Source organism: Lactuca virosa, chromosome 1 (assembly GCF_052849685.1).
Source record: "Lactuca virosa cultivar CGN04683 chromosome 1, Lactuca_virosa_CGN04683_v6, whole genome shotgun sequence".
NCBI lineage: Eukaryota > Viridiplantae > Streptophyta > Magnoliopsida > Asterales > Asteraceae > Lactuca > Lactuca virosa.
Window position 1 is genome coordinate 262,246,835 of NC_136426.1, and position 21,873 is coordinate 262,268,707.

General features: G+C 47.8%; 63 non-coding genes across 63 annotated transcripts; all 63 read left to right on the forward strand.

Annotated features, from left to right (window-relative positions):
• The first annotated feature begins 165 nt into the window (after window positions 1–165).
• On the forward strand, window positions 166–284 carry LOC145136642 (5S ribosomal RNA). The gene has a single exon (XR_013720630.1). It is a non-coding gene; the product is annotated as a 5S ribosomal RNA (ribosomal RNA).
• Window positions 285–502: 218 nt separating this feature from the next.
• LOC145136709 (5S ribosomal RNA) lies at window positions 503–621 on the forward strand. Its single transcript, XR_013720685.1, has one exon. It is a non-coding gene; the product is annotated as a 5S ribosomal RNA (ribosomal RNA).
• Window positions 622–850: 229 nt separating this feature from the next.
• On the forward strand, window positions 851–969 carry LOC145144940 (5S ribosomal RNA). Its single transcript, XR_013725938.1, has one exon. It is a non-coding gene; the product is annotated as a 5S ribosomal RNA (ribosomal RNA).
• A 218-nt stretch (window positions 970–1,187) lies between these two features.
• Window positions 1,188–1,306, forward strand: LOC145146888 (5S ribosomal RNA). The gene has a single exon (XR_013727812.1). It is a non-coding gene; the product is annotated as a 5S ribosomal RNA (ribosomal RNA).
• A 229-nt stretch (window positions 1,307–1,535) lies between these two features.
• Window positions 1,536–1,654, forward strand: LOC145152388 (5S ribosomal RNA). Its single transcript, XR_013732908.1, has one exon. It is a non-coding gene; the product is annotated as a 5S ribosomal RNA (ribosomal RNA).
• A 232-nt stretch (window positions 1,655–1,886) lies between these two features.
• LOC145154547 (5S ribosomal RNA) lies at window positions 1,887–2,005 on the forward strand. Its single transcript, XR_013735019.1, has one exon. It is a non-coding gene; the product is annotated as a 5S ribosomal RNA (ribosomal RNA).
• Window positions 2,006–2,224: 219 nt separating this feature from the next.
• On the forward strand, window positions 2,225–2,343 carry LOC145155893 (5S ribosomal RNA). Its single transcript, XR_013736321.1, has one exon. It is a non-coding gene; the product is annotated as a 5S ribosomal RNA (ribosomal RNA).
• Window positions 2,344–2,577: 234 nt separating this feature from the next.
• LOC145136777 (5S ribosomal RNA) lies at window positions 2,578–2,696 on the forward strand. The gene has a single exon (XR_013720706.1). It is a non-coding gene; the product is annotated as a 5S ribosomal RNA (ribosomal RNA).
• A 218-nt stretch (window positions 2,697–2,914) lies between these two features.
• Window positions 2,915–3,033, forward strand: LOC145136848 (5S ribosomal RNA). The gene has a single exon (XR_013720737.1). It is a non-coding gene; the product is annotated as a 5S ribosomal RNA (ribosomal RNA).
• A 229-nt stretch (window positions 3,034–3,262) lies between these two features.
• LOC145144941 (5S ribosomal RNA) lies at window positions 3,263–3,381 on the forward strand. The gene has a single exon (XR_013725939.1). It is a non-coding gene; the product is annotated as a 5S ribosomal RNA (ribosomal RNA).
• A 218-nt stretch (window positions 3,382–3,599) lies between these two features.
• On the forward strand, window positions 3,600–3,718 carry LOC145144583 (5S ribosomal RNA). The gene has a single exon (XR_013725594.1). It is a non-coding gene; the product is annotated as a 5S ribosomal RNA (ribosomal RNA).
• Window positions 3,719–3,950: 232 nt separating this feature from the next.
• On the forward strand, window positions 3,951–4,069 carry LOC145153845 (5S ribosomal RNA). Its single transcript, XR_013734334.1, has one exon. It is a non-coding gene; the product is annotated as a 5S ribosomal RNA (ribosomal RNA).
• Window positions 4,070–4,296: 227 nt separating this feature from the next.
• Window positions 4,297–4,415, forward strand: LOC145152867 (5S ribosomal RNA). The gene has a single exon (XR_013733389.1). It is a non-coding gene; the product is annotated as a 5S ribosomal RNA (ribosomal RNA).
• A 228-nt stretch (window positions 4,416–4,643) lies between these two features.
• On the forward strand, window positions 4,644–4,762 carry LOC145143778 (5S ribosomal RNA). Its single transcript, XR_013724809.1, has one exon. It is a non-coding gene; the product is annotated as a 5S ribosomal RNA (ribosomal RNA).
• Window positions 4,763–4,992: 230 nt separating this feature from the next.
• On the forward strand, window positions 4,993–5,111 carry LOC145154649 (5S ribosomal RNA). The gene has a single exon (XR_013735114.1). It is a non-coding gene; the product is annotated as a 5S ribosomal RNA (ribosomal RNA).
• Window positions 5,112–5,330: 219 nt separating this feature from the next.
• Window positions 5,331–5,449, forward strand: LOC145145293 (5S ribosomal RNA). The gene has a single exon (XR_013726273.1). It is a non-coding gene; the product is annotated as a 5S ribosomal RNA (ribosomal RNA).
• A 232-nt stretch (window positions 5,450–5,681) lies between these two features.
• Window positions 5,682–5,800, forward strand: LOC145154522 (5S ribosomal RNA). The gene has a single exon (XR_013734995.1). It is a non-coding gene; the product is annotated as a 5S ribosomal RNA (ribosomal RNA).
• A 218-nt stretch (window positions 5,801–6,018) lies between these two features.
• On the forward strand, window positions 6,019–6,137 carry LOC145136914 (5S ribosomal RNA). The gene has a single exon (XR_013720780.1). It is a non-coding gene; the product is annotated as a 5S ribosomal RNA (ribosomal RNA).
• Window positions 6,138–6,366: 229 nt separating this feature from the next.
• Window positions 6,367–6,485, forward strand: LOC145139557 (5S ribosomal RNA). Its single transcript, XR_013721940.1, has one exon. It is a non-coding gene; the product is annotated as a 5S ribosomal RNA (ribosomal RNA).
• Window positions 6,486–6,703: 218 nt separating this feature from the next.
• Window positions 6,704–6,822, forward strand: LOC145149902 (5S ribosomal RNA). The gene has a single exon (XR_013730740.1). It is a non-coding gene; the product is annotated as a 5S ribosomal RNA (ribosomal RNA).
• Window positions 6,823–7,050: 228 nt separating this feature from the next.
• LOC145153846 (5S ribosomal RNA) lies at window positions 7,051–7,169 on the forward strand. Its single transcript, XR_013734335.1, has one exon. It is a non-coding gene; the product is annotated as a 5S ribosomal RNA (ribosomal RNA).
• A 228-nt stretch (window positions 7,170–7,397) lies between these two features.
• On the forward strand, window positions 7,398–7,516 carry LOC145155658 (5S ribosomal RNA). The gene has a single exon (XR_013736087.1). It is a non-coding gene; the product is annotated as a 5S ribosomal RNA (ribosomal RNA).
• A 229-nt stretch (window positions 7,517–7,745) lies between these two features.
• On the forward strand, window positions 7,746–7,864 carry LOC145143779 (5S ribosomal RNA). Its single transcript, XR_013724811.1, has one exon. It is a non-coding gene; the product is annotated as a 5S ribosomal RNA (ribosomal RNA).
• Window positions 7,865–8,094: 230 nt separating this feature from the next.
• Window positions 8,095–8,213, forward strand: LOC145154650 (5S ribosomal RNA). The gene has a single exon (XR_013735115.1). It is a non-coding gene; the product is annotated as a 5S ribosomal RNA (ribosomal RNA).
• Window positions 8,214–8,433: 220 nt separating this feature from the next.
• On the forward strand, window positions 8,434–8,552 carry LOC145146603 (5S ribosomal RNA). Its single transcript, XR_013727540.1, has one exon. It is a non-coding gene; the product is annotated as a 5S ribosomal RNA (ribosomal RNA).
• Window positions 8,553–8,787: 235 nt separating this feature from the next.
• On the forward strand, window positions 8,788–8,906 carry LOC145146027 (5S ribosomal RNA). Its single transcript, XR_013726975.1, has one exon. It is a non-coding gene; the product is annotated as a 5S ribosomal RNA (ribosomal RNA).
• Window positions 8,907–9,125: 219 nt separating this feature from the next.
• LOC145136961 (5S ribosomal RNA) lies at window positions 9,126–9,244 on the forward strand. Its single transcript, XR_013720812.1, has one exon. It is a non-coding gene; the product is annotated as a 5S ribosomal RNA (ribosomal RNA).
• A 229-nt stretch (window positions 9,245–9,473) lies between these two features.
• LOC145137018 (5S ribosomal RNA) lies at window positions 9,474–9,592 on the forward strand. Its single transcript, XR_013720832.1, has one exon. It is a non-coding gene; the product is annotated as a 5S ribosomal RNA (ribosomal RNA).
• Window positions 9,593–9,810: 218 nt separating this feature from the next.
• Window positions 9,811–9,929, forward strand: LOC145144584 (5S ribosomal RNA). Its single transcript, XR_013725595.1, has one exon. It is a non-coding gene; the product is annotated as a 5S ribosomal RNA (ribosomal RNA).
• A 230-nt stretch (window positions 9,930–10,159) lies between these two features.
• Window positions 10,160–10,278, forward strand: LOC145153848 (5S ribosomal RNA). Its single transcript, XR_013734337.1, has one exon. It is a non-coding gene; the product is annotated as a 5S ribosomal RNA (ribosomal RNA).
• Window positions 10,279–10,504: 226 nt separating this feature from the next.
• On the forward strand, window positions 10,505–10,623 carry LOC145154651 (5S ribosomal RNA). The gene has a single exon (XR_013735116.1). It is a non-coding gene; the product is annotated as a 5S ribosomal RNA (ribosomal RNA).
• Window positions 10,624–10,842: 219 nt separating this feature from the next.
• Window positions 10,843–10,961, forward strand: LOC145137078 (5S ribosomal RNA). Its single transcript, XR_013720862.1, has one exon. It is a non-coding gene; the product is annotated as a 5S ribosomal RNA (ribosomal RNA).
• Window positions 10,962–11,179: 218 nt separating this feature from the next.
• Window positions 11,180–11,298, forward strand: LOC145144585 (5S ribosomal RNA). Its single transcript, XR_013725596.1, has one exon. It is a non-coding gene; the product is annotated as a 5S ribosomal RNA (ribosomal RNA).
• A 230-nt stretch (window positions 11,299–11,528) lies between these two features.
• On the forward strand, window positions 11,529–11,647 carry LOC145154014 (5S ribosomal RNA). Its single transcript, XR_013734500.1, has one exon. It is a non-coding gene; the product is annotated as a 5S ribosomal RNA (ribosomal RNA).
• A 229-nt stretch (window positions 11,648–11,876) lies between these two features.
• LOC145152868 (5S ribosomal RNA) lies at window positions 11,877–11,995 on the forward strand. The gene has a single exon (XR_013733390.1). It is a non-coding gene; the product is annotated as a 5S ribosomal RNA (ribosomal RNA).
• Window positions 11,996–12,223: 228 nt separating this feature from the next.
• Window positions 12,224–12,342, forward strand: LOC145145294 (5S ribosomal RNA). Its single transcript, XR_013726274.1, has one exon. It is a non-coding gene; the product is annotated as a 5S ribosomal RNA (ribosomal RNA).
• Window positions 12,343–12,576: 234 nt separating this feature from the next.
• On the forward strand, window positions 12,577–12,695 carry LOC145154523 (5S ribosomal RNA). Its single transcript, XR_013734996.1, has one exon. It is a non-coding gene; the product is annotated as a 5S ribosomal RNA (ribosomal RNA).
• A 218-nt stretch (window positions 12,696–12,913) lies between these two features.
• On the forward strand, window positions 12,914–13,032 carry LOC145148096 (5S ribosomal RNA). Its single transcript, XR_013728995.1, has one exon. It is a non-coding gene; the product is annotated as a 5S ribosomal RNA (ribosomal RNA).
• Window positions 13,033–13,261: 229 nt separating this feature from the next.
• Window positions 13,262–13,380, forward strand: LOC145153849 (5S ribosomal RNA). Its single transcript, XR_013734338.1, has one exon. It is a non-coding gene; the product is annotated as a 5S ribosomal RNA (ribosomal RNA).
• A 226-nt stretch (window positions 13,381–13,606) lies between these two features.
• Window positions 13,607–13,725, forward strand: LOC145154652 (5S ribosomal RNA). The gene has a single exon (XR_013735117.1). It is a non-coding gene; the product is annotated as a 5S ribosomal RNA (ribosomal RNA).
• A 219-nt stretch (window positions 13,726–13,944) lies between these two features.
• Window positions 13,945–14,063, forward strand: LOC145147650 (5S ribosomal RNA). The gene has a single exon (XR_013728547.1). It is a non-coding gene; the product is annotated as a 5S ribosomal RNA (ribosomal RNA).
• A 233-nt stretch (window positions 14,064–14,296) lies between these two features.
• On the forward strand, window positions 14,297–14,415 carry LOC145140594 (5S ribosomal RNA). Its single transcript, XR_013722211.1, has one exon. It is a non-coding gene; the product is annotated as a 5S ribosomal RNA (ribosomal RNA).
• A 220-nt stretch (window positions 14,416–14,635) lies between these two features.
• Window positions 14,636–14,754, forward strand: LOC145144112 (5S ribosomal RNA). The gene has a single exon (XR_013725130.1). It is a non-coding gene; the product is annotated as a 5S ribosomal RNA (ribosomal RNA).
• A 227-nt stretch (window positions 14,755–14,981) lies between these two features.
• On the forward strand, window positions 14,982–15,100 carry LOC145153850 (5S ribosomal RNA). The gene has a single exon (XR_013734339.1). It is a non-coding gene; the product is annotated as a 5S ribosomal RNA (ribosomal RNA).
• A 228-nt stretch (window positions 15,101–15,328) lies between these two features.
• LOC145152869 (5S ribosomal RNA) lies at window positions 15,329–15,447 on the forward strand. Its single transcript, XR_013733391.1, has one exon. It is a non-coding gene; the product is annotated as a 5S ribosomal RNA (ribosomal RNA).
• A 229-nt stretch (window positions 15,448–15,676) lies between these two features.
• On the forward strand, window positions 15,677–15,795 carry LOC145143780 (5S ribosomal RNA). The gene has a single exon (XR_013724812.1). It is a non-coding gene; the product is annotated as a 5S ribosomal RNA (ribosomal RNA).
• Window positions 15,796–16,026: 231 nt separating this feature from the next.
• LOC145154654 (5S ribosomal RNA) lies at window positions 16,027–16,145 on the forward strand. The gene has a single exon (XR_013735118.1). It is a non-coding gene; the product is annotated as a 5S ribosomal RNA (ribosomal RNA).
• A 220-nt stretch (window positions 16,146–16,365) lies between these two features.
• LOC145144113 (5S ribosomal RNA) lies at window positions 16,366–16,484 on the forward strand. Its single transcript, XR_013725131.1, has one exon. It is a non-coding gene; the product is annotated as a 5S ribosomal RNA (ribosomal RNA).
• Window positions 16,485–16,712: 228 nt separating this feature from the next.
• On the forward strand, window positions 16,713–16,831 carry LOC145153851 (5S ribosomal RNA). The gene has a single exon (XR_013734340.1). It is a non-coding gene; the product is annotated as a 5S ribosomal RNA (ribosomal RNA).
• A 227-nt stretch (window positions 16,832–17,058) lies between these two features.
• LOC145152870 (5S ribosomal RNA) lies at window positions 17,059–17,177 on the forward strand. Its single transcript, XR_013733392.1, has one exon. It is a non-coding gene; the product is annotated as a 5S ribosomal RNA (ribosomal RNA).
• Window positions 17,178–17,406: 229 nt separating this feature from the next.
• LOC145143782 (5S ribosomal RNA) lies at window positions 17,407–17,525 on the forward strand. Its single transcript, XR_013724814.1, has one exon. It is a non-coding gene; the product is annotated as a 5S ribosomal RNA (ribosomal RNA).
• A 231-nt stretch (window positions 17,526–17,756) lies between these two features.
• On the forward strand, window positions 17,757–17,875 carry LOC145154656 (5S ribosomal RNA). The gene has a single exon (XR_013735120.1). It is a non-coding gene; the product is annotated as a 5S ribosomal RNA (ribosomal RNA).
• A 220-nt stretch (window positions 17,876–18,095) lies between these two features.
• Window positions 18,096–18,214, forward strand: LOC145144114 (5S ribosomal RNA). Its single transcript, XR_013725132.1, has one exon. It is a non-coding gene; the product is annotated as a 5S ribosomal RNA (ribosomal RNA).
• A 228-nt stretch (window positions 18,215–18,442) lies between these two features.
• On the forward strand, window positions 18,443–18,561 carry LOC145153853 (5S ribosomal RNA). Its single transcript, XR_013734341.1, has one exon. It is a non-coding gene; the product is annotated as a 5S ribosomal RNA (ribosomal RNA).
• A 227-nt stretch (window positions 18,562–18,788) lies between these two features.
• On the forward strand, window positions 18,789–18,907 carry LOC145152871 (5S ribosomal RNA). Its single transcript, XR_013733393.1, has one exon. It is a non-coding gene; the product is annotated as a 5S ribosomal RNA (ribosomal RNA).
• A 229-nt stretch (window positions 18,908–19,136) lies between these two features.
• On the forward strand, window positions 19,137–19,255 carry LOC145143783 (5S ribosomal RNA). The gene has a single exon (XR_013724815.1). It is a non-coding gene; the product is annotated as a 5S ribosomal RNA (ribosomal RNA).
• Window positions 19,256–19,487: 232 nt separating this feature from the next.
• LOC145154657 (5S ribosomal RNA) lies at window positions 19,488–19,606 on the forward strand. The gene has a single exon (XR_013735121.1). It is a non-coding gene; the product is annotated as a 5S ribosomal RNA (ribosomal RNA).
• Window positions 19,607–19,825: 219 nt separating this feature from the next.
• On the forward strand, window positions 19,826–19,944 carry LOC145147864 (5S ribosomal RNA). The gene has a single exon (XR_013728756.1). It is a non-coding gene; the product is annotated as a 5S ribosomal RNA (ribosomal RNA).
• A 234-nt stretch (window positions 19,945–20,178) lies between these two features.
• LOC145144737 (5S ribosomal RNA) lies at window positions 20,179–20,297 on the forward strand. Its single transcript, XR_013725741.1, has one exon. It is a non-coding gene; the product is annotated as a 5S ribosomal RNA (ribosomal RNA).
• A 219-nt stretch (window positions 20,298–20,516) lies between these two features.
• LOC145147353 (5S ribosomal RNA) lies at window positions 20,517–20,635 on the forward strand. The gene has a single exon (XR_013728261.1). It is a non-coding gene; the product is annotated as a 5S ribosomal RNA (ribosomal RNA).
• Window positions 20,636–20,866: 231 nt separating this feature from the next.
• On the forward strand, window positions 20,867–20,985 carry LOC145154885 (5S ribosomal RNA). Its single transcript, XR_013735354.1, has one exon. It is a non-coding gene; the product is annotated as a 5S ribosomal RNA (ribosomal RNA).
• A 228-nt stretch (window positions 20,986–21,213) lies between these two features.
• On the forward strand, window positions 21,214–21,332 carry LOC145152872 (5S ribosomal RNA). Its single transcript, XR_013733394.1, has one exon. It is a non-coding gene; the product is annotated as a 5S ribosomal RNA (ribosomal RNA).
• Window positions 21,333–21,560: 228 nt separating this feature from the next.
• LOC145137201 (5S ribosomal RNA) lies at window positions 21,561–21,679 on the forward strand. The gene has a single exon (XR_013720954.1). It is a non-coding gene; the product is annotated as a 5S ribosomal RNA (ribosomal RNA).
• The last annotated feature ends 194 nt before the right edge of the window (window positions 21,680–21,873 follow it).

Here is a 21,873-nt window from a genome sequence, read left to right on the forward strand (position 1 = left end):
TTTCTTGCTATTTCTATGCTCGGGTGGCCTCCGCTTCATGGTTGATGGTTTTCGTATTTTTGGAACGGAGCCGATCGGTCACGTGGGTTCCACGCCTCGCGTACGAAAACAAAGGAGGTTCTGCGTCTTTTAAGACATAAAAGCAATAAGCATGGATAGTATTTCGGGTGCGATCATACCAGCACTAATGCACCGGATCCCATCAGAACTCCGCAGTTAAGCGTGCTTGGGCGAGAGTAGTACTAGGATGGGTGACCCCCTGGGAAGTCCTCGTGTTGCACCCCCTTTTTCGTTGTCCGTTTGCGTTTTTTTAGATTTTACGTGCGGTTTTTTTTTCTTTCTTGCTATTTCTATGCTCGGGTGGCCTCCGCTTCATGGTTGATGGTTTTCGTATTTTTGGAACGGAGCCGATCGGTCACGTGGGTCCCACGCCTCGCGTACGAAAACAAAGGAGGTTCTGCGTCTTTTAAGACATAAAAGCAATAAGCATGGATAGTATTTCGGGTGCGATCATACCAGCACTAATGCACCGGATCCCATCAGAACTCCGCAGTTAAGCGTGCTTGGGCGAGAGTAGTACTAGGATGGGTGACCCCCTGGGAAGTCCTCGTGTTGCACCCCCCTTTTTCGTTGTCCGTTTGCGTTTTTTTAGATTTTACGTGCGGTTTTTTTTTGTTTTTTTTTCTTTCTTGCTATTTCTATGCTCGGGTGGCCTCCGCTTCATGGTTGATGGTTTTCGTATTTTTGGAACGGAGCCGATCGGTCACGTGGGTTCCACGCCTTGCGTACGAAAACAAAGGAGGTTCTGCGTCTTTTAAGACATAAAAGCAATAAGCATGGATAGTATTTCGGGAGCGATCATACCAGCACTAATGCACCGGATCCCATCAGAACTCCGCAGTTAAGCGTGCTTGGGCGAGAGTAGTACTAGGATGGGTGACCCCCTGGGAAGTCCTCGTGTTGCACCACCTTTTTCGTTGTCCGTTTGCGTTTTTTTAGATTTTACGTGCGGTTTTTTTTTCTTTCTTGCTATTTCTATGCTCGGGTGGCCTCCGCTTCATGGTTGATGGTTTTCGTATTTTTGGAACGGAGCCGATAGGTCACGTGGGTCCCACGCCTCGCGTACGAAAACAAAGGAGGTTCTGCGTCTTTTAAGACATACAAGCAATAAGCATGGATAGTATTTCGGGTGCGATCATACCAGCACTAATGCACCGGATCCCATCAGAACTCCGCAGTTAAGCGTGCTTGCGCGAGAGTAGTACTAGGATGGGTGACCCCCTGGGAAGTCCTCGTGTTGCACCTCCCTTTTTCGTTGTCCGTTTGCGTTTTTTAAGATTTTACGTGCGGTTTTTTTTTGTTTTTTTTTCTTTCTTGCTATTTCTATGCTCGGGTGGCCTCCGCTTCATGGTTGATGGTTTTCGTATTTTTGGAACGGAGCCGATCGGTCACGTGGGTTCCACGCCTCGCGTACGAAAACAAAGGAGGTTCTGCGTCTTTTAAGACATAAAAGCAATAAGCATGGATAGTATTTCGGGTGCGATCATACCAGCACTAATGCACCGGATCCCATCGGAACTCCGAAGTTAAGCGTGCTTGGGCGAGAGTAGTACTAGGATGGGTGACCCCCTGGGAAGTCCTCGTGTTGCACCCCCCCTTTTTCGTTGTCCGTTTGCGTTTTTTTAGATTTTACGTGCGGTTTTTTTTTTTGTTTTTTTTTCTTTCTTGCTATTTCTATGCTCGGGTGGCCTCCGCTTCATGGTTGATGGTTTTCGTATTTTTGGAACGGAGCCGATCGGTCACGTGGGTCCCACGCCTCGCGTACGAAAACAAAGGAGGTTCTGCGTCTTTTAAGACATAAAAGCAATAAGCATGGATAGTATTTCGGGTGCGATCATACCAGCACTAATGCACCGGATCCCATCAGAACTCCGCAGTTAAGCGTGCTTGGGCGAGAGTAGTACTAGGATGGGTTACCCCCTGGGAAGTCCTCGTGTTGCACCCCCTTTTTTCGTTGTCCGTTTGCGTTTTTTTAGATTTTACGTGCGGTTTTTTTTTCTTTCTTGCTATTTCTATGCTCGGGTGGCCATCGCTTCATGGTTGATGGTTTTCGTATTTTTGGAACGGAGCCGATCGGTCACGTGCGTCCCACGCCTCGCGTACGAAAACAAAGGAGGTTCTGCGTCTTTTAAGACATAAAAGCAATAAGCATGGATAGTATTTCGGGTGCTATCATACCAGCACTAATGCACCGGATCCCATCAGAACTCCGCAGTTAAGCGTGCTTGGGCGAGAGTAGTACTAGGATGGGTGACCCCCTGGGAAGTCCTCGTGTTGCACCCCCCCACCCTTTTTCGTTGCCCGTTTGCGTTTTTTTAGATTTTACGTGCGGTTTTTTTTTGTTTTTTTTTCTTTCTTGCTATTTCTATGCTCGGGTGGCCTCCGCTTCATGGTTGATGGTTTTCGTATTTTTGGAACGGAGCCGATCGGTCACGTGGGTTCCACGCCTCGCGTACGAAAACAAAGGAGGTTCTGCGTCTTTTAAGACATAAAAGCAATAAGCATGGATAGTATTTCGGGTGCGATCATACCAGCACTAATGCACCGGATCCCATCAGAACTCCGCAGTTAAGCGTGCTTGGGCGAGAGTAGTACTAGGATGGGTGACCCCCTGGGAAGTCCTCGTGTTGCACCCCCTTTTTCGTTGTCCGTTTGCGTTTTTTTAGATTTTACGTGCGGTTTTTTTTTCTTTCTTGCTATTTCTATGCTCGGGTGGCCTCCGCTTCATGGTTGATGGTTTTCGTATTTTTGGAACGGAGCCGATCGGTCACGTGGGTCCCACGCCTCGCGTACGAAAACAAAGGAGGTTCTGCGTCTTTTAAGACATAAAAGCAATAAGCATGGATAGTATTTCGGGTGCGATCATACCAGCACTAATGCACCGGATCCCATCAGAACTCCGCAGTTAAGCGTGCTTGGGCGAGAGTAGTACTAGGATGGGTGACCCCCTGGGAAGTCCTCGTGTTGCACCCCCCTTTTTCGTTGTCCGTTTGCGTTTTTTTAGATTTTACGTGCGGTTTTTTTTTGTTTTTTTTTCTTTCTTGCTATTTCTATGCTCGGGTGGCCTCCGCTTCATGGTTGATGGTTTTCGTATTTTTGGAACGGAGCCGATCGGTCACGTGGGTTCCACGCCTTGCGTACGAAAACAAAGGAGGTTCTGCGTCTTTTAAGACATAAAAGCAATAAGCATGGATAGTATTTCGGGAGCGATCATACCAGCACTAATGCACCGGATCCCATCAGAACTCCGCAGTTAAGCGTGCTTGGGCGAGAGTAGTACTAGGATGGGTGACCCCCTGGGAAGTCCTCGTGTTGCACCACCTTTTTCGTTGTCCGTTTGCGTTTTTTTAGATTTTACGTGCGGTTTTTTTTTCTTTCTTGCTATTTCTATGCTCGGGTGGCCTCCGCTTCATGGTTGATGGTTTTCGTATTTTTGGAACGGAGCCGATAGGTCACGTGGGTCCCACGCCTCGCGTACGAAAACAAAGGAGGTTCTGCGTCTTTTAAGACATAAAAGCAATAAGCATGGATAGTATTTCGGGTGCTATCATACCAGCACTAATGCACCGGATCCCATCAGAACTCCACAGTTAAGCGTGCTTGGGCGAGAGTAGTACTAGGATGGGTGACCCCCTGGGAAGTTCTCGTGTTGCACCCCCCCCCCCCCCCTTTTTGTTGCCCGTTTGCGTTTTTTTAGATTTTACGTGCGTTTTTTTTTTGTTTTCTTTCTTGCTATTTCTATGCTCGGGTGGCCACCGCTTCATGGTTGATGGTTTTCGTATTTTTGGAACGGAGCCGATCGGTCACGTGGGTTCCACGCCTCGCGTACGAAAACAAAGGAGGTTCTGCGTCTTTTAAGACATAAAAGCAATAAGCATGGATAGTATTTCGGGTGCGATCATACCAGCACTAATGCACCGGATCCCATCAGAACTCCGCAGTTAAGCGTGCTTGGGCGAGAATAGTACTAGGATGGGTGACCCCCTGGGAAGTCCTCGTGTTGCACCCCCCCTTTTTCGTTGTCCGTTTGCGTTTTTTTAGATTTTACGTGCGGTTTTTTTTTGTTTTTTTTTTCTTGCTATTTCTATGCTCGGGTGGCCTCCGTTTCATGGTTCATGGTCTTCGTATTTTTGGAACGGAGCCGATCGGTCACGTGGGTCCCACGCCTCGCGTACGAAAACAAAGGAGGTTCTGCGTCTTTTAAGACATACAAACAATAAGCATGGACAGTATTTCGGGTGCGATCATACCAGCACTAATGCACCGGATCCCATCAGAACTCCGCAGTTAAGCGTGCTTGGGCGAGAGTAGTACTAGGATGGGTGACCCCATGGGAAGTCCTCGTGTTGCACCCCCCTTTTTCGTTGTCCGTTTGCGTTTTTTTAGATTTTACGTGCGGTTTTTTTTTGTTTTTTTTCTTTCTTGCTATTTCTATGCTCGGGTGGCCTCCGCTTCATGGTTGATGGTCTTCGTATTTTTGGAACGGAGCTGATCGGTCACGTGGGTCCCACGCCTCGCGTACGAAAACAAAGGAGGTTCTGCGTCTTTTAAGACATACAAGCAATAAGCATGGATAGTATTTCGGGTGCGATCATACCAGCACTAATGCACCGGATCCCATCAGAACTCCGCAGTCAAGCGTGCTTGGGCGAGAATAGTACTAGGATGGGTGACCCCCCGGGAAGTCCTCGTGTTGCACCCCCCCTTTTTCGTTGTCCGTTTGCGTTGTTTTAGATTTTACGTGCGGTTTTTTTTTGTTTTTTATTCTTTCTTGCTATTTCTATGCTCGGGTGGCCTCCGCTTCATGGTTGATGGTTTTCGTATTTTTGGAACGGAGCCGATCGGTCACGTGGGTCCCACGCCTCGCGTACGAAAACAAAGGAGGTTCTGCGTCTTTTAAGACATAAAAGCAATAAGCATGGATAGTATTTCGGGTGCGATCATACCAGCACTAATGCACCGGATCCCATCAGAACTCCGCAGTTAAGCGTGCTTGGGCGAGAGTAGTACTAGGATGGGTGACCCCCTGTGAAGTCCTCGTGTTGCACCCCCCTTTTTCGTTGTCCGTTTGCGTTTTTTTAGATTTTACGTGCGGTTTTTTTTTCTTTCTTGCTATTTCTATGCTCGGCTGGCCTCCGCTTCATGGTTGATGGTTTTCGTATTTTTGGAACGAAGCCGATCGGTCACGTGGGTCCCACGCTTCGCGTACGAAAACAAAGGAGGTTCTGCGTCTTTTAAGACATAAAAGCAATAAGCATGGATAATATTTCGGGTGCTATCATACCAGCACTAATGCACCGGATCCCATCAGAACTCCACAGTTAAGCGTGCTTGGGCGAGAGTAGTACTAGGATGGGTGACCCCCTGGGAAGTCCTCGTGTTGCACCCCCCCCCTTTTTCGTTGCCCGTTTGCGTTTTTTTATATTTAACGTGCGGTTTTTTTTTGTTTTTTTTTCTTTCTTGCTATTTCTATGCTCGGGTGGCCTCTGCTTCATGGTTGATGGTTTTCGTATTTTTGGAACGGAGCCGATCGGTCACGTGGGTTCCACGCCTCGCGTACGAAAACAAAGGAGGTTCTGCGTCTTTTAAGACATAAAAGCAATAAGCATGGATAGTATTTCGTGTGCGATCATACCAGCACTAATGCACCGGATCCCATCAGAACTCCGCAGTTAAGCGTGCTTGGGCGAGAGTAGTACTAGGATGGGTGACCCCCTGGGAAGTCCTCGTGTTGCACCCCCTTTTTCGTTGTCCGTTTGCGTTTTTTTAGATTTTACGTGCGGTTTTTTTTTCTTTCTTGCTATTTCTATGCTCGGGTGGCCTCCGCTTCATGGTTGATGGTTTTCGTATTTTTGGAACGGAGCCGATCGGTCACGTGGGTCCCACGCCTCGCGTACGAAAACAAAGGAGGTTCTGCGTCTTTTAAGACATAAAAGCAATAAGCATGGATAGTATTTCGGGTGCGATCATACCAGCACTAATGCACCGGATCCCATCAGAACTCCGCAGTTAAGCGTGCTTGGGCGAGAGTAGTACTAGGATGGGTGACCCCCTGGGAAGTCCTCGTGTTGCACCCCTCTTTTTCGTTGTCCGTTTGCGTTTTTTTAGATTTTACGTGCGGTTTTTTTTTGTTTTTTTTTCTTTCTTGCTATTTCTATGCTCGGGTGGCCTCCGCTTCATGGTTGATGGTTTTCGTATTTTTGGAACGGAGCCGATCGGTCACGTGGGTTCCACGCCTTGCGTACGAAAACAAAGGAGGTTCTGCGTCTTTTAAGACATAAAAGCAATAAGCATGGATAGTATTTCGGGTGCGATCATACCAGCACTAATGCACCGGATCCCATCAGAAATCCGCAGTTAAGCGTGCTTGGGCGAGAGTAGTACTAGGATGGGTGACCCCCTGGGAAGTCCTCGTGTTGCACCCCCTTTTTCGTTGTCCGTTTGCGTTTTTTTAGATTTTACGTGCGGTTTTTTTTTCTTTCTTGCTATTTCTATGCTCGGGTGGCCTCCGCTTCATGGTTGATGGTTTTCGTATTTTTGGAACGGAGCCGATAGGTCACGTGGGTCCCACGCCTCGCGTACGAAAACAAAGGAGGTTCTGCGTCTTTTAAGACATAAAAGCAATAAGCATGGATAGTATTTCGGGTGCTATCATACCAGCACTAATGCACCGGATCCCATCAGAACTCCACAGTTAAGCGTGCTTGGGCGAGAGTAGTACTAGGATGGGTGACCCCCTAGGAAGTTCTCCTGTTGCACCCCCCCCCCCTTTTCGTTGCCCGTTTGCGTTTTTTTAGATTTTACGTGCGTTTTTTTTTTGTTTTCTTTCTTGCTATTTCTATGCTCGGGTGGCCACCGCTTCATGGTTGATGGTTTTCGTATTTTTGGAACGGAGCCGATCGGTCACGTGGGTTCCACGCCTCGCGTACGAAAACAAAGGAGGTTCTGCGTCTTTTAAGACATAAAAGCAATAAGCATGGATAGTATTTCGGGTGCGATCATACCAGCACTAATGCACCGGATCCCATCAGAACTCCGCAGTTAAGCGTGCTTGGGCGAGAATAGTACTAGGATGGGTGACCCCCTGGGAAGTCCTCGTGTTGCACCCCCCCTTTTTCGTTGTCCGTTTGCGTTTTTTTAGATTTTACGTGCGGTTTTTTTTTTGTTTTTTTTTTCTTGCTATTTCTATGCTCGGGTGGCCTCCGTTTCATGGTTCATGGTCTTCGTATTTTTGGAACGGAGCCGATCGGTCACGTGGGTCCCACGCCTCGCGTACGAAAACAAAGGAGGTTCTGCGTCTTTTAAGACATACAAACAATAAGCATGGACAGTATTTCGGGTGCGATCATACCAGCACTAATTCACCGGATCCCATCAGAACTCCGCAGTTAAGCGTGCTTGGGCGAGAGTAGTACTAGGATGGGTGACCCCATGGGAAGTCCTCGTGTTGCACCCCCCTTTTTCATTGTCCGTTTGCGTTTTTTTAGATTTTACGTGCGGTTTTTTTTTGTTTTTTTTTCTTTCTTGCTATTTCTATGCTCGGGTGGCCTCCGCTTCATGGTTGATGGTCTTCGTATTTTTGGAACGGAGCTGATCGGTCACGTGGGTCCCACGCCTCGCGTACGAAAACAAAGGAGGTTCTGCGTCTTTTAAGACATACAAGCAATAAGCATGGATAGTATTTCGGGTGCGATCATACCAGCACTAATGCACCGGATCCCATCAGAACTCCGCAGTCAAGCGTGCTTGGGCGAGAATAGTACTAGGATGGGTGACCCCCCGGGAAGTCCTCGTGTTGCACCCCCCCTTTTTCGTTGTCCGTTTGCGTTGTTTTAGATTTTACGTGCGGTTTTTTTTTGTTTTTTATTCTTTCTTGCTATTTCTATGCTCGGGTGGCCTCCGCTTCATGGTTGATGGTTTTCGTATTTTTGGAACGGAGCCGATCGGTCACGTGGGTCCCACGCCTCGCGTACGAAAACAAAGGAGGTTCTGCGTCTTTTAAGACATAAAAGCAATAAGCATGGATAGTATTTCGGGTGCGATCATACCAGCACTAATGCACCGGATCCCATCAGAACTCCGCAGTTAAGCGTGCTTGGGCGAGAGTAGTACTAGGATGGGTGACCCCCTGTGAAGTCCTCGTGTTGCACCCCCCTTTTTCGTTGTCCGTTTGCGTTTTTTTAGATTTTACGTGCGGTTTTTTTTTTCTTTCTTGCTATTTCTATGCTCGGGTGGCCTCCGCTTCATGGTTGATGGTTTTCGTATTTTTGGAACGAAGCCGATCGGTCACGTGGGTCCCACGCTTCGCGTACGAAAACAAAGGAGGTTCTGCGTCTTTTAAGACATAAAAGCAATAAGCATGGATAGTATTTCGGGTGTTATCATACCAGCACTAATGCACCGGATCCCATCAGAACTCCACAGTTAAGCGTGCTTGGGCGAGAGTAGTACTAGGATGGGTGACCCCCTGGGAAGTCCTCGTGTTGCACCCCCCCCCCCCTTTTTCGTTGCCCGTTTGCGTTTTTTTATATTTTACGTGCGGTTTTTTTTTGTTTTTTTTTCTTTCTTGCTATTTCTATGCTCGGGTGGCCTCTGCTTAATGGTTGATGGTTTTCGTATTTTTGGAACGGAGCCGATCGGTCACGTGGGTTCCACGCCTCGCGTACGAAAACAAAGGAGGTTCTGCGTCTTTTAAGACATAAAAGCAATAAGCATGGATAGTATTTCGTGTGCGATCATACCAGCACTAATGCACCGGATCCCATCAAAACTCCGCAGTTAAGCGTGCTTGGGCGAGAGTAGTACTAGGATGGGTGACCCCCTGGGAAGTCCTCGTGTTGCACCCCCTTTTTCGTTGTCCGTTTGCGTTTTTTTAGATTTTACGTGCGGTTTTTTTTTCTTTTCTTGCTATTTCTATGCTCGGGTGGCCTCCGCTTCATGGTTGATGGTTTTCGTATTTTTGGAACGGAGCCGATCGGTCACGTGGGTCCCACGCCTCGCGTACGAAAACAAAGGAGGTTCTGCGTCTTTTAAGACATAAAAGCAATAAGCATGGATAGTATTTCGGGTGCGATCATACCAGCACTAATGCACCGGATCCCATCAGAACTCCGCAGTTAAGCGTGCTTGGGCGAGAGTAGTACTAGGATGGGTGACCCCCTGGGAAGTCCTCGTGTTGCACCCCTCTTTTTCGTTGTCCGTTTGCGTTTTTTTAGATTTTACGTGCGGTTTTTTTTTGTTTTTTTTTCTTTCTTGCTATTTCTATGCTCGGGTGGCCTCCGCTTCATGGTTGATGGTTTTCGTATTTTTGGAACGGAGCCGATCGGTCACGTGGGTTCCACGCCTTGCGTACGAAAACAAAGGAGGTTCTGCGTCTTTTAAGACATAAAAGCAATAAGCATGGATAGTCTTTCGGGTGCGATCATACCAGCACTAATGCACCGGATCCCATCAGAACTCCGCAGTTAAGCGTGCTTGGGCGAGAGTAGTACTAGGATGGGTGACCCCCTGGGAAGTCCTCGTGTTGCACCCCCTTTTTCGTTGTCCGTTTGCGTTTTTTTAGATTTTACGTGTGGTTTTTTTTTCTTTCTTGCTATTTCTATGCTCGGGTGGCCTCCGCTTCATGGTTGATGGTTTTCGTATTTTTGGAACGGAGCCGATAGGTCACGTGGGTCCCACGCCTCGCGTACGAAAACAAAAGAGGTTCTGCGTCTTTTAAGACATAAAAGCAATAAGCATGGATAGTATTTCGGGTGCTATCATACCAGCACTAATGCACCGGATCCCATCAGAACTCCACAGTTAAGCGTGCTTGGGCGAGAGTAGTACTAGGATGGGTGACCCCCTGGGAAGTTCTCGTGTTGCACCCCCTCCCCCCCTTTTCGTTGCCCGTTTGCGTTTTTTTAGATTTTACGTGCGTTTTTTTTTTGTTTTCTTTCTTGCTATTTCTATGCTCGGGTGGCCACCGCTTCATGGTTGATGGTTTTCGTATTTTTGGAACGGAGCCGATCGGTCACGTGGCTTCCACGCCTCGCGTACGAAAACAAAGGAGGTTCTGCGTCTTTTGAGACATAAAAGCAATAAGCATGGATAGTATTTCGGGTGCGATCATACCAGCACTAATGCACCGGATCCCATCAGAACTCCGCAGTTAAGCGTGCTTGGGCGAGAATAGTACTAGGATGGGTGACCCCCTGGGAAGTCCTCGTGTTGCACCCCCCCTTTTTCGTTGTCCGTTTGCGTTTTTTTAGATTTTACGTGCGGTTTTTTTTTGTTTTTTTTTCTTGCTATTTCTATGCTCGGGTGGCCTCCGTTTCATGGTTCATGGTCTTCGTATTTTTGGAACGGAGCCTTTCGGTCAAGTGGGTCCCACGCCTCGCGTACGAAAACAAAGGAGGTTCTGCGTCTTTTAAGACATACAAACAATAAGCATGGACAGTATTTCGGGTGCGATCATACCAGCACTAATGCACCGGATCCCATCAGAACTCCGCAGTTAAGCGTGCTTGGGCGAGAGTAGTACTAGGATGGGTGACCCCCTGTGAAGTCCTCGTGTTGCACCCCCCTTTTTCGTTGTCCGTTTGCGTTTTTTTAGATTTTACGTGCGGTTTTTTTTTCTTTCTTGCTATTTCTATGCTCGGGTGGCCTCCGCTTCATGGTTGATGGTTTTCGTATTTTTGGAACGGAGCCGATCGGTCACGTGGGTTCCACGCCTTGCGTACGAAAACAAAGGAGGTTCTGCGTCTTTTAAGACATAAAAGCAATAAGCATGGATAGTATTTCGGGTGCGATCATACCAGCACTAATGCACCGGATCCCATCAGAACTCCGCAGTTAAGCGTGCTTGGGCGAGAGTAGTACTAGGATGGGTGACCCCCTGGGAAGTCCTCGTGTTGCACCCCCTTTTTCGTTGTCCGTTTGCGTTTTTTTAGATTTTACGTGTGGTTTTTTTTTCTTTCTTGCTATTTCTATGCTCGGGTGGCCTCCGCTTCATGGTTGATGGTTTTCGTATTTTTGGAACGGAGCCGATAGGTCACGTGGGTCCCACGCCTCGCGTACGAAAACAAAAGAGGTTCTGCGTCTTTTAAGACATAAAAGCAATAAGCATGGATAGTATTTCGGGTGCTATCATACCAGCACTAATGCACCGGATCCCATCAGAACTCCACAGTTAAGCGTGCTTGGGCGAGAGTAGTACTAGGATGGGTGACCCCCTGGGAAGTTCTCGTGTTGCACCCCCTCCCCCCCTTTTCGTTGCCCGTTTGCGTTTTTTTAGATTTTACGTGCGTTTTTTTTTTGTTTTCTTTCTTGCTATTTCTATGCTCGGGTGGCCACCGCTTCATGGTTGATGGTTTTCGTATTTTTGGAACGGAGCCGATCGGTCACGTGGGTTCCACGCCTCGCGTACGAAAACAAAGGAGGTTCTGCGTCTTTTAAGACATAAAAGCAATAAGCATGGATAGTATTTCGGGTGCGATCATACCAGCACTAATGCACCGGATCCCATCAGAACTCCGTAGTTAAGCGTGCTTGGGCGAGAATAGTACTAGGATGGGTGACCCCCTGGGAAGTCCTCGTGTTGCACCCCCCCCCTTTTTCGTTGTCCGTTTGCGTTTTTTTAGATTTTACGTGCGGTTTTTTTTTGTTTTTTTTTTCTTGCTATTTCTATGCTCGGGTGGCCTCCGTTTCATGGTTCATGGTCTTCGTATTTTTGGAACGGAGCCGATCGGTCACGTGGGTCCCACGCCTCGCGTACGAAAACAAAGGAGGTTCTGCGTCTTTTAAGACATACAAACAATAAGCATGGACAGTATTTCGGGTGCGATCATACCAGCACTAATGCACCGGATCCCATCAGAACTCCGCAGTTAAGCGTGCTTGGGCGAGAGTAGTACTAGGATGGGTGACCCCATGGGAAGTCCTCGTGTTGCACCCCCCTTTTTCGTTGTCCGTTTGCGTTTTTTAGATTTTACGTGCGGTTTTTTTTTGTTTTTTTTTCTTTCTTGCTATTTCTATGCTCGGGTGGCCTCCGCTTCATGGTTGATGGTCTTCGTATTTTTGGAACGGAGCTGATCGGTCACGTGGGTCCCACGCTTCGCGTACGAAAACAAAGGAGGTTCTGCGTCTTTTAAGACATAAAAGCAATAAGCATGGATAGTATTTCGGGTGCTATCATACCAGCACTAATGCACCGGATCCCATCAGAACTCCACAGTTAAGCGTGCTTGGGCGAGAGTAGTACTAGGATGGGTGACCCCCTGGGAAGTCCTCGTGTTGCACCCCCCCCCCCTTTTTCGTTGCCCGTTTGCGTTTTTTTATATTTTACGTGCGGTTTTTTTTTGTTTTTTTTTCTTTCTTGCTATTTCTATGCTCGGGTGGCCTCTGCTTCATGGTTGATGGTTTTCGTATTTTTGGAACGGAGCCGATCGGTCACGTGGGTTCCACGCCTCGCGTACGAAAACAAAGGAGGTTCTGCGTCTTTTAAGACATAAAAGCAATAAGCATGGATAGTATTTCGTGTGCGATCATACCAGCACTAATGCACCGGATCCCATCAGAACTCCGCAGTTAAGCGTGCTTGGGCGAGAGTAGTACTAGGATGGGTGACCCCCTGGGAAGTCCTCGTGTTGCACCCCCTTTTTCGTTGTCCGTTTGCGTTTTTTTAGATTTTACGTGTGGTTTTTTTTTCTTTCTTGCTATTTCTATGCTCGGGTGGCCTCCGCTTCATGGTTGATGGTTTTCGTATTTTTGGAACGGAGCCGATAGGTCACGTGGGTCCCACGCCTCGCGTACGAAAACAAAAGAGGTTCTGCGTCTTTTAAGACATAAAAGCAATAAGCATGGATAGTATTTCGGGTGCTATCATACCAGCACTAATGCACCGGATCCCATCAGAACTCCACAGTTAAGCGTTCTTGGGCGAGAGTAGTACTAGGATGGGTGACCCCCTGGGAAGTTCTCGTGTTGCACCCCCTCCCCCCCTTTTCGTTGCCCGTTTGCGTTTTTTTAGATTTTACGTGCGTTTTTTTTTGTTTTCTTTCTTGCTATTTCTATGCTCGGGTGGCCACCGCTTCATGGTTGATGGTTTTCGTATTTTTGGAACGGAGCCGATCGGTCACGTGGGTTCCACGCCTCGCGTACGAAAACAAAGGAGGTTCTGCGTCTTTTAAGACATAAAAGCAATAAGCATGGATAGTATTTCGGGTGCGATCATACCAGCACTAATGCACCGGATCCCATCAGAACTCCGCAGTTAAGCGTGCTTGGGCGAGAATAGTACTAGGATGGGTGACCCCCTGGGAAGTCCTCGTGTTGCACCCCCCCTTTTTCGTTGTCCGTTTGCGTTTTTTTAGATTTTAAGTGCGGTTTTTTTTGTTTTTTTTTTCTTGCTATTTCTATGCTCGGGTGGCCTCCGTTTCATGGTTCATGGTCTTCGTATTTTTGGAACGGAGCCGATCGGTCAAGTGGGTCCCACGCCTCGCGTACGAAAACAAAGGAGGTTCTGCGTCTTTTAAGACATACAAACAATAAGCATGGACAGTATTTCGGGTGCGATCATACCAGCACTAATGCACCGGATCCCATCAGAACTCCGCAGTTAAGCGTGCTTGGGCGAGAGTAGTACTAGGATGGGTGACCCCCTGTGAAGTCCTCGTGTTGCACCCCCCTTTTTCGTTGTCCGTTTGCGTTTTTTTAGATTTTACGTGCGGTTTTTTTTTCTTTCTTGCTATTTCTATGCTCGGGTGGCCTCCGCTTCATGGTTGATGGTTTTCGTATTTTTGGAACGAAGCCGATCGGTCACGTGGGTCCCACGCTTCGCGTACGAAAACAAAGGAGGTTCTGCGTCTTTTAAGACGTAAAAGCAATAAGCATGGATAGTATTTCGGGTGCTATCATACCAGCACTAATGCACCGGATCCCATCAGAACTCCACAGTTAAGCGTGCTTGGGCGAGAGTAGTACTAGGATGGGTGACCCCCTGGGAAGTCCTCGGGTTGCACCCCCCCCCCTTTTTCGTTGCCCGTTTGCGTTTTTTTATATTTTACGTGCGGTTTTTTTTTGTTTTTTTTTCTTTCTTGCTATTTCTATGCTCGGGTGGCCTCTGCTTCATGGTTGATGGTTTTCGTATTTTTGGAACGGAGCCGATCGGTCACGTGGGTTCCACGCCTCGCGTACGAAAACAAAGGAGGTTCTGCGTCTTTTAAGACATAAAAGCAATAAGCATGGATAGTATTTCGTGTGCGATCATACCAGCACTAATGCACTGGATCCCATCAGAACTCCGTAGTTAAGCGTGCTTGGGCGAGAGTAGTACTAGGATGGGTGACCCCCTGGGAAGTCCTCGTGTTGCACCCCCCTTTTTCGTTGTCCGTTTGCGTTTTTTTAGATTTTACGTGCGGTTTTTTTTTTCTTTCTTTCTATTTCTATGCACGGGTGGCCTCCGCTTCATGGTTGATGGTTTTCGTATTTTTGGAACGGAGCGGATCGGTCACGTGGGTCCCACGCCTCGCGTACGAAAACAAAGGAGGTTCTGCGTCTTTTAAGACATAAAAGCAATAAGCATGGATAGTATTTCGGGTGCTATCATACCAGCACTAATGCACCGGATCCCATCAGAACTCCGCAGTTAAGCGTGCTTGGGCGAGAGTAGTACTAGTATGGGTGACCCCCTGGGAAGTTCTCGTGTTGCACCCCCCCCCCCTTTTTCGTTGCCCGTTTGCGTTTTTTTAGATTTTACGTGCGTTTTTTTTGTTTTCTTTCTTGCTATTTCTATGCTCGGGTGGCCACCGCTTCATGGTTGATGGTTTTCGTATTTTTGGAACGGAGCTGATCGGTCACGTGGGTTCCACGCCTCGCGTACGAAAACAAAGGAGGTTCTGCGTCTTTTAAGACATAAAAGCAATAAGCATGGATAGTATTTCGGGTGCGATCATACCAGCACTAATGCACCGGATCCCATCAGAACTCCGCAGTTAAGCGTGCTTGGGCGAGAATAGTACTAGGATGGGTGACCCCCTGGGAAGTCCTCGTGTTGCACCCCCCCCTTTTTCGTTGTCCGTTTGCGTTTTTTTAGATTTTACGTGCGGTTTTTTTTTGTTTTTTTTTTCTTGCTATTTCTATGCTCGGGTGGCCTCCGTTTCATGGTTCATGGTCTTCGTATTTTTGGAACGGAGCCGATTGGTCACGTGGGTCCCACGCCTCGCGTACGAAAACAAAGGAGGTTCTGCGTCTTTTAAGACATACAAACAATAAGCATGGACAGTATTTCGGGTGCGATCATACCAGCACTAATGCACCGGATCCCATCAGAACTCCGCAGTTAAGCGTGCTTGGGCGAGAGTAGTACTAGGATGGGTGACCCCATGGGAAGTCCTCGTGTTGCACCCCCCTTTTTCGTTGTCCGTTTGCGTTTTTTTAGATTTTACGTGCGGTTTTTTTTTGTTTTTTTTTCTTTCTTGCTATTTCTATGCTCGGGTGGCCTCCGCTTCATGGTTGATGGTCTTCGTATTTTTGGAACGGAGCTGATCGGTCACGTGGGTCCCACGCCTCGCGTACGAAAACAAAGGAAGTTCTGCGTCTTTTAAGACATACAAGCAATAAGCATGGATAGTATTTCGGGTGCGATCATACCAGCACTAATGCACCGGATCCCATCAGAACTCCGCAGTCAAGCGTGCTTGGGCGAGAATAGTACTAGGATGGGTGACCCCCCGGGAAGTCCTCGTGTTGCACCCCCCCTTTTTCGTTGTCCGTTTGCGTTGTTTTAGATTTTACGTGCGGTTTTTTTTTTGTTTTTTATTCTTTCTTGCTATTTCTATGCTCGGGTGGCCTCCGCTTCATGGTTGATGGTTTTCGTATTTTTGGAACGGAGCCGATCGGTCACGTGGGTCCCACGCCTCGCGTACGAAAACAAAAGAGGTTCTGCGTCTTTTAAGACATAAAAGCAATAAGCATGGATAGTATTTCGGGTGCGATCATACCAGCACTAATGCACCGGATCCCATCAGAACTCCGCAGTTAAGCGTGCTTGGGCGAGAGTAGTACTAGGATGGGTGACCCCCTGTGAAGTCCTCGTGTTGCACCCCCCTTTTTCGTTGTCCGTTTGCGTTTTTTTAGATTTTACGTGCGGTTTTTTTTTTCTTTCTTTCTATTTCTATGCTCGGGTGGCCTCCGCTTCATGGTTGATGGTTTTCGTATTTTTGGAACGGAGCGGATCGGTCACGTGGGTCCCACGCCTCGCGTACGAAAACAAAGGAGGTTCTGCGTCTTTTAAGACATAAAAGCAATAAGCATGGATAGTATTTCGGGTGCTATCATACCAGCACTAATGCACCGGATCCCATCAGAACTCCGCAGTTAAGCGTGCTTGGGCGAGAGTAGTACTAGTATGGGTGACCCCCTGGGAAGTTCTCGTGTTGCACCCCCCCCCCCTTTTTCGTTGCCCGTTTGCGTTTTTTTAGATTTTACGTGCGGTTTTTTTTGTTTTCTTTCTTGCTATTTCTATGCTCGGGTGGCCACCGCTTCATGGTTGATGGTTTTCGTATTTTTGGAACGGAGCTGATCGGTCACGTGGGTTCCACGCCTCGCGTACGAAAACAAAGGAGGTTCTGCGTCTTTTAAGACATAAAAGCAATAAGCATGGATAGTATTTCGGGTGCGATCATACCAGCACTAATGCACCGGATCCCATCAGAACTCCGCAGTTAAGCGTGCTTGGGCGAGAATAGTACTAGGATGGGTGACCCCCTGGGAAGTCCTCGTGTTGCACCCCCCCTTTTTCGTTGTCCGTTTGCGTTTTTTTAGATTTTACGTGCGGTTTTTTTTTGTTTTTTTTTTCTTGCTATTTCTATGCTCGGGTGGCCTCCGTTTCATGGTTCATGGTCTTCGTATTTTTGGAACGGAGCCGATTGGTCACGTGGGTCCCACGCCTCGCGTACGAAAACAAAGGAGGTTCTGCGTCTTTTAAGACATACAAACAATAAGCATGGACAGTATTTCGGGTGCGATCATACCAGCACTAATGCACCGGATCCCATCAGAACTCCGCAGTTAAGCGTGCTTGGGCGAGAGTAGTACTAGGATGGGTGACCCCATGGGAAGTCCTCGTGTTGCACCCCCCTTTTTCGTTGTCCGTTTGCGTTTTTTTAGATTTTACGTGCGGTTTTTTTTTGTTTTTTTTTCTTTCTTGCTATTTCTATGCTCGGGTGGCCTCCGCTTCATGGTTGATGGTCTTCGTATTTTTGGAACGGAGCTGATCGGTCACGTGGGTCCCACGCCTCGCGTACGAAAACAAAGGAAGTTCTGCGTCTTTTAAGACATACAAGCAATAAGCATGGATAGTATTTCGGGTGCGATCATACCAGCACTAATGCACCGGATCCCATCAGAACTCCGCAGTCAAGCGTGCTTGGGCGAGAATAGTACTAGGATGGGTGACCCCCCGGGAAGTCCTCGTGTTGCACCCCCCCTTTTTCGTTGTCCGTTTGCGTTGTTTTAGATTTTACGTGCGGTTTTTTTTTTGTTTTTTATTCTTTCTTGCTATTTCTATGCTCGGGTGGCCTCCGCTTCATGGTTGATGGTTTTCGTATTTTTGGAACGGAGCCGATCGGTCACGTGGGTCCCACGCCTCGCGTACGAAAACAAAGGAGGTTCTGCGTCTTTTAAGACATAAAAGCAATAAGCATGGATAGTATTTCGGGTGCGATCATACCAGCACTAATGCACCGGATCCCATCAGAACTCCGCAGTTAAGCGTGCTTGGGCGAGAGTAGTACTAGGATGGGTGACCCCCTGTGAAGTCCTCGTGTTGCACCCCCCTTTTTCGTTGTCCGTTTGCGTTTTTTTAGATTTTACGTGCGGTTTTTTTTTTCTTTCTTTCTATTTCTATGCTCGGGTGGCCTCCGCTTCATGGTTGATGGTTTTCGTATTTTTGGAACGGAGCGGATCGGTCACGTGGGTCCCACGCCTCGCGTACGAAAACAAAGGAGGTTCTGCGTCTTTTAAGACATAAAAGCAATAAGCATGGATAGTATTTCGGGTGCTATCATACCAGCACTAATGCACCGGATCCCATCAGAACTCCGCAGTTAAGCGTGCTTGGGCGAGAGTAGTACTAGTATGGGTGACCCCCTGGGAAGTTCTCGTGTTGCACCCCCCCCCCTTTTTCGTTGCCCGTTTGCGTTTTTTTAGATTTTACGTGCGGTTTTTTTTTGTTTTCTTTCTTGCTATTTCTATGCTCGGGTGGCCACCGCTTCATGGTTGATGGTTTTCGTATTTTTGGAACGGAGCTGATCGGTCACGTGGGTTCCACGCCTCGCGTACGAAAACAAAGGAGGTTCTGCGTCTTTTAAGACATAAAAGCAATAAGCATGGATAGTATTTCGGGTGCGATCATACCAGCACTAATGCACCGGATCCCATCAGAACTCCGCAGTTAAGCGTGCTTGGGCGAGAATAGTACTAGGATGGGTGACCCCCTGGGAAGTCCTCGTGTTGCACCCCCCCTTTTTCGTTGTCCGTTTGCGTTTTTTTAGATTTTACGTGCGGTTTTTTTTTGTTTTTTTTTTCTTGCTATTTCTATGCTCGGGTGGCCTCCGTTTCGTGGTTCATGGTCTTCGTATTTTTGGAACGGAGCCGATTGGTCACGTGGGTCCCACGCCTCGCGTACGAAAACAAAGGAGGTTCTGCGTCTTTTAAGACATACAAACAATAAGCATGGACAGTATTTCGGGTGCGATCATACCAGCACTAATGCACCGGATCCCATCAGAACTCCGCAGTTAAGCGTGCTTGGGCGAGAGTAGTACTAGGATGGGTGACCCCATGGGAAGTCCTCGTGTTGCACCCCCCTTTTTCGTTGTCCGTTTGCGTTTTTTTAGATTTTACGTGCGGTTTTTTTTTGTTTTTTTTTCTTTCTTGCTATTTCTATGCTCGGGTGGCCTCCGCTTCATGGTTGATGGTCTTCGTATTTTTGGAACGGAGCTGATCGGTCACGTGGGTCCCACGCCTCGCGTACGAAAACAAAGGAAGTTCTGCGTCTTTTAAGACATACAAGCAATAAGCATGGATAGTATTTCGGGTGCGATCATACCAGCACTAATGCACCGGATCCCATCAGAACTCCGCAGTCAAGCGTGCTTGGGCGAGAATAGTACTAGGATGGGTGACCCCCCGGGAAGTCCTCGTGTTGCACCCCCCCTTTTTCGTTGTCCGTTTGCGTTGTTTTAGATTTTACGTGCGGTTTTTTTTTTGTTTTTTTATTCTTTCTTGCTATTTCTATGCTCGGGTGGCCTCCGTTTCATGGTTGATGGTTTTCGTATTTTTGGAACGGAGCCGATCGGTCACGTGGGTCCCACGCCTCGCATACGAAAACAAAGGAGGTTCTGCGTCTTTTAAGACATAAAAGCAATAAGCATGGATAGTATTTCGGGTGCGATCATACCAGCACTAATGCACCGGATCCCATCAGAACTCCGCAGTTAAGCGTGCTTGGGCGAGAGTAGTACTAGGATGGGTGACCCCCTGTGAAGTCCTCGTGTTGCACCCCTCTTTTTCGTTGTCCGTTTGCGTTTTTTTAGATTTTACGTGCGGTTTTTTTTTCTTTCTTGCTATTTCTATGCTCAGGTGGCCTCCGCTTCATGGTTGATGGTTTTCGTATTTTTGGAACGAAGCCGATCGGTCACGTGGGTCCCACGCTTCGCGTACGAAAACAAAGGAGGTTCTGCGTCTTTTAAGACATAAAAGCAATAAGCATGGATAGTATTTCGGGTGCTATCATACCAGCACTAATGCATCGGATCCCATCAGAACTCCACAGTTAAGCGTGCTTGGGCGAGAGTAGTACTAGGATGGGTGACCCCCTGGGAAGTCCTCGTGTTGCACCCCCCCCCCTTTTTCGTTGCCCGTTTGCGTTTTTTTATATTTTACGTGCGGTTTTTTTTTGTTTTTTTTTTCTTTCTTGCTATTTCTATGCTCGGGTGGCCTCTGCTTCATGGTTGATGGTTTTCGTATTTTTGGAACGGAGCCGATCGGTCACGTGGGTTCCACGCCTCGCGTACGAAAACAAAGGAGGTTCTGCGTCTTTTAAGAAATAAAAGCAATAAGCATGGATAGTATTTCGTGTGTGATCATACCAGCACTAATGCACTGGATCCCATCAGAACTCCGCAGTTAAGCGTGCTTGGGCGAGAGTAGTACTAGGATGGGTGACCCCCTGGGAAGTCCTCGTGTTGCACCCCCCTTTTTCGTTGTCCGTTTGCGTTTTTTTAGATTTTACGTGCGGTTTTTTTTTCTTTCTTTCTATTTCTATGCTCGGGTGGCCTCCGCTTCATGGTTGATGGTTTTCGTATTTTTGGAACGGAGCGGATCGGTCACGTGGGTCCCACGCCTCGCGTACGAAAACAAAGGAGGTTCTGCGTCTTTTAAGACATAAAAGCAATAAGCATGGATAGTATTTCGGGTGCTATCATACCAGCACTAATGCACCGGATCCCATCAGAACTCCGCAGTTAAGCGTGCTTGGGCAAGAGTAGTACTAGTATGGGTGACCCCCTGGGAAGTTCTCGTGTTGCACCCCCCCCCCCCCCTTTTCATTGCCCGTTTGCGTTTTTTTAGATTTTACGTGCGGTTTTTTTTTGTTTTCTTTCTTGCTATTTCTATGCTCGGGTGGCCACCGCTTCATGGTTGATGGTTTTCGTATTTTTGGAACGGAGCTGATCGGTCACGTGGGTTCCACGCCTCGCGTACGAAAACAAAGGAGGTTCTGCGTCTTTTAAGACATAAAAGCAATAAGCATGGATGGTATTTCGGGTGCGATCATACCAGCACTAATGCACCGGATCCCGTCAGAACTCCGCAGTTAAGCGTGCTTGGGCGAGAATAGTACTAGGATGGGTGACCCCCTGGGAAGTCCTCGTGTTGCACCCCCCCTTTTTCGTTGTCCGTTTGCGTTTTTTTAGATTTTACGTGCGGTTTTTTTTTTGTTTTTTTTTTCTTGCTATTTCTATGCTCGGGTGGCCTCCGTTTCATGGTTCATGGTCTTCGTATTTTTGGAACGGAGCCGATCGGTCACGTGGGTCCCACGCCTCGCGTACGAAAACAAAGGAGGTTCTGCGTCTTTTAAGACATACAAGCAATAAGCATGGACAGTATTTCGGGTGCGATCATACCAGCACTAATGCACCGGATCCCATCAGAACTCCGCAGTTAAGCGTGCTTGGGCGAGAGTAGTACTAGGATGGGTGACCCCATGGGAAGTCCTCGTGTTGCACCCCCTTTTTCGTTGTCCGTTTGCGTTTTTTTAGATTTTACGAGCGGTTTTTTTTTGTTTTTTTTTCTTTCTTGCTATTTCTATGCTCGGGTGGCCTCCGCTTCATGGTTGATGGTCTTCGTATTTTTGGAACGGAGCTGATCGGTCACGTGGGTCCCACGCCTCGCGTACGAAAACAAAGGAGGTTCTGCGTCTTTTAAGACATACAAGCAATAAGCATGGATAGTATTTCCGGTGCGATCATACCAGCACTAATGCACCGGATCCCATCAGAACTCCGCAGTTAAGCGTGCTTGGGCGAGAGTAGTACTAGGATGGGTGACCCCCTGGGAAGTCCTCGTGTTGCACCCCCGTTTTTCGTTGTCCGTTTGCCTTTTTTTAGATTTTACGTGCGGTTTTTTTTTTGTTTTTTTTTTCTTTCTTGCTATTTCTAAGCTCGGGTGGCCTTCGTTTCATGGTTCATGGTCTTCGTATTTTTGGAACGGAGCCGATCGGTCACGTAGGTCCCACGCCTCGCGTACGAAAACAAAGGAGGTTCTGCGTCT